The sequence below is a fragment of the Lathyrus oleraceus genome, chromosome 1, assembly GCF_024323335.1.
Source record: "Lathyrus oleraceus cultivar Zhongwan6 chromosome 1, CAAS_Psat_ZW6_1.0, whole genome shotgun sequence".
NCBI classification, from domain to species: Eukaryota; Viridiplantae; Streptophyta; class Magnoliopsida; order Fabales; family Fabaceae; genus Lathyrus; species Lathyrus oleraceus.
Genome location: NC_066579.1, coordinates 61,348,757 through 61,355,823, shown reverse-complemented (window position 1 = coordinate 61,355,823; position 7,067 = coordinate 61,348,757).

Below are 7,067 nucleotides of genomic sequence, written 5' to 3'. Positions count from 1 at the left end.
GATAAGTTTGGATGTGGACATCTTTATTTGATGCCTTGCTCTTCAAGATAATATAATTGTGCATTTGTGAGTTGCTTGATCCTAAAAGTCCAAGGGAATTCTGGGTTTCTGTTGACATTTTTGTCTATTGGGTGGCTACCCATTTGGTAAGATCTTTTCAACTCTAAACTTTTAATTTTGTACATAGGATAGTCTCTTCATCTTCTCCCCATTTCTTTAATTTCAAAATCTTTCCCTCCATTTTTCAAAATCTTCTTTGTGTGAACTATTTCTTTGTTCTAAACTTTGACCATTTTGCAAAAAGATAGAAACTTTGGCCTTATGCCATTGCATTTTCAAACTTATTTTCTTAAATCAAACTTGTAAATAGACTTAACTATACTAGACTTAAACTTTCAAAAAATCCAAAAAGAACTAACTCATTCAAACCATTTTTAGGCCTTTGTGCCTTTCAAACTTAATTTTTGTTAAAAGCAATGCATCCACTTTTGAAATTTGTATCACGAACTACGAGGTTTTGATCCCTCATTTTCATGTTGGTACGTAGGCACAAGACCGAAGATCTTGTCAAACACAAAAAGATAATTAATGAATTCTTTTCTCATCCCCCCGTTTTATTTGTTTGTAAACATCACTTTTTACCAAGTACATATGCACACAAAAAGGGCTCCCTAGGAGTACCTAGGACACTTTGGGTGCTAACACATTCTCTCTGTGTAACCAACCCCCTTACCTGTAATCTCTGACTTTTTATTAGTGTTGATTTGAAAACTTCTTACTTTTGGGTTTTGTTCGTACTTTTTCCCTTTTCCCTTGGAAACAATAACGGTGGCGACCCTTGTTATTTGATATCTAGCTTATCCATAGCTTGCTGATCATGAATTTACCGCTACAGAAATCAAGTGACGACTCCACTGGGGAGTAGTCTCCAGTGGGTTTAGCCTACTGTTTGTGTGTATGTTTGTATATATGTGATGTTTGTATATATGTATGTGTGATATAATCTGCTTGTTGTGCTTGGTGATCTTTGAGTGGTGAGATAAGTTCTAACCTGAACTTGAGTGCAATTAAGATAGGAGGATGGTGTAGTCATGTTCGACTTGTGTTGAGTAGTCTTTAACAAGTTGGCTTGAGATCCATCTGCTCGGTGGAGGCTCTTTTGGATTTGGAAATGTCACACAAGTATTTGTGGTTAGGAATTACTATCTCTAATTGGGTCCAAGAAACTGAAGACTTTAGAACATTTAACCCCTCTTGGCCTATTTAGGACGTAGTGCGGAAACTGTTGAAGTGTAGACTTGATAACAGTTGCTGCGCGATACTACACTCGGACGAGTTTCTCTTGAGAATATTATGGGTTGATGAGTCAGTCATCTTAACCTGTAATATCTGATAGATGGAATTAAGACTCTGGGAACTTTTTAGAACATGATCTACAGGTTTTTATCCTTAGTTCACTCCTTTGGGATGGTTCTTACCTGGACTTCATGCTCGTGACTTGCAATAAACCCTTGGTTCTTGGTTGATCCAATCAAGTCTTGTCAATATCAATGGAACTTGGGTGTTGATAAGGTGTAAACCATAATCCACCAAAATGGATGATTGATCTTGATAATGAATTGATTCATCCCTTTAACTTTGTTTGCCTTATGTATGATCCCTTATTTGTGATTGTTGCATTCATGCATTCATGCGCATCATAACATTCATCACCCGAAAGTTTCAAGAAACTGAGGTATTATTTGCAAATATTTTCAGACCATGGATTATGGACGAAGGAACACTAAGAAGTACAGTTTCAGATGTCCCAACTTGAAAGAGTTAAGGAAGCTAGCATCTTTTGTATTGGATCCCTTGGACTTCAAACAATGTCATGGGAAGCTTTTATCTATCTTATCTGCTGATGTGGTTGAAGGACTCTTGAGTGCGTTAGTGCAGTTCTATGATCCTCTCTACCATTGTTTCACTTTCCCAGATTTTCAGCTTGCGCCTACCTTGGAGGAGTATTCTTATCTTTTGGGGATACCTGTTTCTAGTAGAGTGACTTTTAGTGGATTGGAGGAGATTCCCCGATCTAATCTTATTGCTGAAGCTCTTCACTTGAAGAAGTATGAGATAAAGGCTTATTGGGTGAAGAAATGAGGGTTATTTGGATTGTCATCTTATTTCCTCATCAAGGAAGCTACTGCTTTTGCTCAAGCTTGTAGTGTGGACGCTTTTGAAGCTATCTTTGTGTTGCTCATTTATGGATTAGCTTTGTTCCCTAACATTGACGGTTTTGTTGATGTTAACGCCATTAGACTTTTCTTGATTGGAAATCATGTGCCTACTTTGTTGGGTGATATGTATTTCTCTTTGCATCTAAGGAACTCTAAGGGTCGTGGAATGATTGTTTGTTGTATTCCTCTTCTATACAAGTGGTTTATTTTGCACTTGCCTTAGACGCTTGCTTTTGTGGAGAACAAACAATGTCTAAGGTGGTCTCAGAGACTTATGTCTCTCACTAATGATGATATAGTTTGGTATGATCCATCTTTAAGTAGTTTGGACATTATTGATAGTTGTGGTGAATTCTCTAATCTGCCTCTCATTGGTACACAAGGAGGAATTAACTACAACTCTGCTTTGGCTCGTCGTCAACTTGGGTTCCCCTTGAGAGACAAGCCTAATAACACTTTGTTAGAAGGTATTTTCTATCAAGAAGGTAAAGATCCCCAACATTTGAAGCAGAAGATTGTGCATGTTTGGCATAATGTGCATAGGAAAGGAAGATCCGAGCTTGATCCGTGCAATTGTGTAGCTTTGGAGGCTTACACTCTTTGGATGAAGAAGAGAGCTTTGGAGTTGAAGATGTATTATCCTTGCGAAAGACCTATGTTTATGGTTGTGGTTGAGCCATTAACTCTCCCTAACCAAGATGTAGAGGAGTTGGAAGACGCGCTCATCAAGATGAAGCAAGAGAAGGACATGTGGGAAGAGTGTTTCCGTGCTTTGAGCAAGAAGCATGAAGAGTTGCAATTGGAGTCTAAGGACAAATATGCACTTATTGAGCTACTTGAAGACCGAGTGATGAAGAGACAGAGAGAGCCAGAGGTTCCATCTTCTAGCATTCCTCAGCCTTCTGTTGCTTGGAAGAAGATTGTCGATCAGCTTGTCCTCGAGAAGACTCGGATGAAGGCTTCTTTTGAGACCGAGATTCGTCGCATTCGAAGGAAGTACGCGCCTTCAGCCAGATCTTCTAACATTGTTGTTAGGGATCCTTAGGATGACTAGTCTCCTTTTCTCTTGTATTTTTTCATTTGGTTTCTGAAATTGTACTCAGTGTAATCCTTCCAATTTATAAATAAAAAGAGATTTTTGGTCATATCAAATTGTTACAATTGCCATTTAAATATATATATTTGCAAATGATATAGTAAGTTCCTTGAAAATAAAAATAAAAATAATCAAGCATTGCATTTCATGCATCATTTGCATAAGCAGGTTTTTCCAGGTGTCTGATTGGTGTCTCTTCTGTGCTTTAGCCAAGCTGACTCACCAGTACAATACCCGAGCCAATCATCTGAAAATCATGGAACACATAGAGCAAGAGAACAGAGAGCTGAAGGACGAGATCACCCGCCTGACTGCCATGATGGAGTCAGTTCTTGCTGCTCAAAGTCAATCTTCTCCAACGTCTGCAACTCCTCCCACGAGGACTGTTATTCCAAAAGTGGTTACCTCTACCATGCCTGCTGCTGCCGCCCATTTCACGCCGAATGTGCCTGTCGAATTCCCGTGGGGAATGTCGTCCAACTTTGTGCCAGAAGGCTTTGCGCCTACATTTGCTTCCATGCTGGTATCTAGCCCGATCATGTCCGTGCCACCTCCCGTTGTGCACACCTTGCCTCGCGTAGAGGATACCATCTATCATTCTGAGCCGTCAGAGGGTCCGGATGTTTATGAGAAGATAGACGAAATGAAGGATCAGTTTCTTGAGTTGCGCAAGGAATTGAAGACACTGAGAGGTAAATACGTGTTTGGGAAGAGTGCTGTTGAGTTGTGCTTAGTGCCTAACGTCAAAATCCCGGTGAAGTTCAAAATGCCTGACTTTGAAAAGTATAAGGGGAACTCTTGTCTGCTCAGTCATATTGTGATGTATGCCCGCAAGATGTCTACTCATACCAATAACGATCAATTGTTGATTCACTACTTCCAAGATAGTATGACCAGCGTTGCGCTCCGTTGGTACATGGGATTGGACAGTGCTAGCATTCGCACTTTCAATGACTTGGGAGAGGCTTTCATCAATCAATATAAATATAATATGGACATGGCGCCAGATAGAGACCAGCTGAGGTCTATGTCTTAGAAGGACAAAGAGACCTTCAAAGAGTATGCACAACGATGGAGGGAGTTGGCTGCCCAGATCACTCCTCCTTTGGAGGAAAAAGAGATGACAAAAATCTTCTTGAAAACTCTGAGTTCATTTTACTATGAACGCATGATTGCTAGTGCCCCCAATGACTTTACCGAAATGGTAAACATGGGGATAAGGCTTGAGGAAGGAGTCCGTGAGGGACGTTTGTCAAGAGATGAGGCGTCAACAAGAAAGAGGTATGGTAGTAATTTCGGTAAGAAGAAGGATAGTGAGACGAATGCAGTAATCATTGAGAGGCAGAGGAGGCCTTAGATCAGAAGAAATCCAACATCATCACCATCAAGTATCCTCGGTAATTCCGGTATTTTCTAATCAACAAGCAACACCAATTCAACAACAACAACGTAAACAACAACAACCGCAACTAAGAACAAACATCTACAACAACAACAATACCAACAACAATCATCATCAACAAAACTTTGAGAGGAAGAAGGTCTTTTTTGACCCGATTCCTATGTCATATGTAGAGTTGTATCCCTCCTTGGTTCTCAAGAACCTGATCCAACAGAGGAACCTGCCGCAGATTCCAAAACCACTTCCTTGGTGGTATAAACCTGAGCTCCGTTGTGCTTTTCACCAAGGAGCACCCAGACACGATATTGAAAATTGCTATCCATTGAAGTATGAGGTTCAAAAGCTTATGAAGAGTGGTATGGTGTCCTTCGAGGATTGTGCGCCAAATGTGAAAGCAAACCCTTTGCCCGCTCATGGGAACTCTTCAATGAATATGGTGGACGGTTGTCCTGGAGAATTCAAAGTTTTTTATATGCATTTTATCAGGAGGTCCTTAGTGCATATGCATAAGGATGTTTGTTTGGTAAGTGAATGTGAGCACGACCATGATGGTTGTGCTGTTTATAGTGTTAACCCAAGGGGTTGTTGTAGCACCTCAAATTTGCACCTATCATTTTGTACATACATTTTCATATTAGTTCATGACATAACATAGTCCACTGCATAGCATTGCATTGTCCTTTGCCCAAGTGCAAGTCATCAGACAAGATTAGGTCAACTGGTTAGAAGGATCAGTCAAACAGGCAAGCAAGTGCATTTCTCAAGGAAGCAAAGCCCTAGGGTTGGTTCAACATGTTCACATGACCTAGGGGTCCTTTTGAAGTGGTTTGGTCAAAGATTGGGTGCTCAGAAGTCATCAGTCATTGTTCAATCCACCAGAAACCCTAGAAAGTCAATTGTGGTCAACTGTGCCTGAAATCAAGGATTTGAAGGTGGGAGATGGTTTGAAAGGCTTCATTCATGTCCATACAAGTCTCATTTGACATTTCAAAGATCAAGATTGAAGAATTTGAGGTCAGATGAAAAGTTTCCAAAAATAGTAAGTGACCTGTAATTTCAAACAGCCAAAAATAGAAAGTTCTTCCCCTCAAATTTACATCATCATACAAGCTTCAAATGAAATTTTGTCCAACATGAAAGTTGAAGGTCTTAATCTCACCTTTCCAAAAAGTCCAAGAACACTCTTAATCCATGGCTTGTTTGGCTTAAATATGGCTCGATCTGTAATGTACGTAGCATAAGGTTTCGATTGATGTAAAATTTCACAAGTTCTGGAAATTTTTTCTTGAGATGCCACTGTTCACCACCGTCTTCGCGAGGAAGACGGTTATTTCCTCCATGAGCTCCGCCGCCTGCAACTAGCAGTGCTGGCGTTAGGGTTTTGTGACTGTGCGTGCCACATGCGCGCTTTGTGGCAAAACGATTGGCCAGCGTTTGTTGACTAAGCCACGCATATACTTGGACCGCTGACGTGTAGCGCCACCTCAATTAGTGAAACTCAGCGTTTCACCCTATACTCACTTCGATTCCATGCTGTGACGTTTTAGATATTATTTTCTCTTCCAGCGCATTTTTGAATTGCAACGTGGTTCGATTCTGGCTGACTCCATTTTTTCAAATTTTGCTTCACATTTAACCTTTCCCTCCAATTTCCATATGCATTGTCCATTTTATTTCAACATTCTTTCCAAACTTCAAAAATGCATATGAAATTGAAAAATTATCCATATAATTCCATTCTTTTTGCTAATTGTTCACATGTTTGTCCTTTATTTTTTGGTGTGAATTTCATGATTTTACCATTGCTGGAATTTGAATTGTGACTGTTTGATTGAACATGTATGCTTTTGTGACATTGCTTCATTCTTTCTATTGTGAAATGCTTAATAATGCTCTAATTGCCATGAAATTTTGCATGATTGTTCCCAACATGTTGATGGATGTTTGAGGATTGATTGTGCATTTTTCTCATTTTTCATTTTTGTTTTATACACATGCTTGCTTGGTGTGACAATGTGTGTCACACAATGGGATGTTCAACTTATTCATTTTCATTTCCATATCAAATGAGCTTCTCTGTTTATGATTTTTGGTATGATGATTCTATTGGATATGTTGTATCCACACAAAACTTTTCATAATTGTTTGAATCATTTCTGTTTTGATTTGGAATTTTCATTCTCAATGTCCAAATGTATGCTTTGAATTTGCCTTTGACTTCTCTTGCTTATTACATGCCCTTGCTTGATGATTTTGATTTGTTCCTTTTTAGGACATGTTCTTGATTCATTAAAGATGATTCATGTTGAGTTTTAGCTCCTGTTTTGGCTTTTTACTTCACTTTTGACCC